The sequence below is a fragment of the Aegilops tauschii genome, chromosome 1 (genome assembly GCF_002575655.3).
Source record: "Aegilops tauschii subsp. strangulata cultivar AL8/78 chromosome 1, Aet v6.0, whole genome shotgun sequence".
NCBI lineage: Eukaryota > Viridiplantae > Streptophyta > Magnoliopsida > Poales > Poaceae > Aegilops > Aegilops tauschii.
Genome location: NC_053035.3, coordinates 152968543 through 152970286, shown reverse-complemented (window position 1 = coordinate 152970286; position 1744 = coordinate 152968543).

Sequence of the window (1744 nt, the reverse complement as noted above, 5' to 3'; positions counted from 1 at the left end):
ATATCCTATCCTGGAGGGTTATTCTGCAAATTTTCAGCAACTTAGCATGCGACCATTCGATCTCAGATCCAAGGGCTGCCAACAGCCCGTATCATGGTCGCGCCTACCACGACCGTCACCTTGCTCATGCGGTCGTGCCCTTGGAGATTTAACATGATGCGTTAGGCTATCTGATGTTGGCATCTCATACATAGTCATCACTTAGTCACTCATACAACAAGGTTAGCTATAAGGTTGGCTATAAGAGTATTTTTTGTTTACTTCTCTCTATCTCTTTCTTCATAGTATTTATTGTATTTGCCAAGGAGTGACCTCTTCCAATGAAATGGTGCTTAGATGTGGTGCTATGGGCATTAAATGGCTTAGCAACTCAAGTCCCCAGTGCATAAGTGCTTAGTTTTTTGTTGCTAAGTTTGCTTCATCTAGGTACACACGCTTATCACCGTTTCTTCCTGGGGTCACCAAACTAGTCTCTCTCTTCTTAATTAACTTGCCACATCAGACTTTATGCCTATGTGGCAGGCTTAGCACCTGTAGGATCAAGTACAATAGTGGGCTATAAGCCCACTTTACATGGCATTTTTGCATATGTGGGGGAAAGAGGCAAGGAAAAAGTGAAGGAGTGGGCTCTCAAGCAAGAGCCAGCCTCTACATGGTGCAGCATCGGGAGAGGCACCTGTATGGAGGTGGTCAGGAATCGGGAGACTCACGCCGGTCGTAGCGCCGCAGTTAAAATGATAATGGCAAGTCAAATAACCGGTCCCCACCTGTCCAGAAGTAACTCGCTGTCAAATCACACATCCCTACGTTTGCAGCAGCCTACTCGCTCATCTTCTCGTGTCTCTGTCGAACCGACTAGGCGGAACTGCCCTGCCTACCACGTGGGAAAAGCCCCGCCCTCGACTTTTAAATAGTACAGTATACTAATTTTGTATCCATGGATTGCGCCATGGAGCAAAGCCTCAAGAAAACAGCGGTACAATTGTACGGAGCATACAACACGCCCGTCACGTTCGCGTCGCACCCCAGATGGCCGGTCGGTCTGGCACGCCGCTCTCCGAATGGAACGCGCGTCATATTGCGTTTGCACACACATGTGGGACCGCAATTGAGAACCAACCATAGGCACACTCCCCGGCCCCGCAAGTCGGGTGAGTTAATAGAAGAGAGAGACGAGCGATAGTACTACTAGAGAAGTGTTGTAGGAGTACATACGTTGGTACCTGGACGATCCCTGCAAGACACGGAAGATCAGTTCGTCCATGCCTGTGACCAGACTCCAGCAGACACGCCTGGATTGGCTATCGTCTACATATGTGCAGGTTGTGTTGTACAGGGTTGTAGTTCTGGTGAGAAATCTAAAAAAAGGTTTCTTGTCATCTCACAAAATTAGGTGTCATGTGCTTTGGATCACTGTGAGGGTTAAACAGCGACAACTGAGTTGGGCTAGTCATTGGGGGCACATGCATGAAGACTACTCGGCTGCCATCTAGGTCAAGCCGGCTATGTTAATTAGGACATCTATCGACGGACCCGTTTTCTATGAGTTTATCTCTAATTTGAGCTTTGATCCTCGTCTAGTTTGTCCGTCGGGATTCATCTTGTCTCCTTTGGGCAGTGAGGTTATGATTTCTTTTCATGTGGCATTTTTTCGTGTTATATGCTATAATCTGGTGCTTCAGATAAAAATGACGACAACTGCGCCGCCGGGGCATGTGCATGAAGACTTCTCGATAGTCATTGC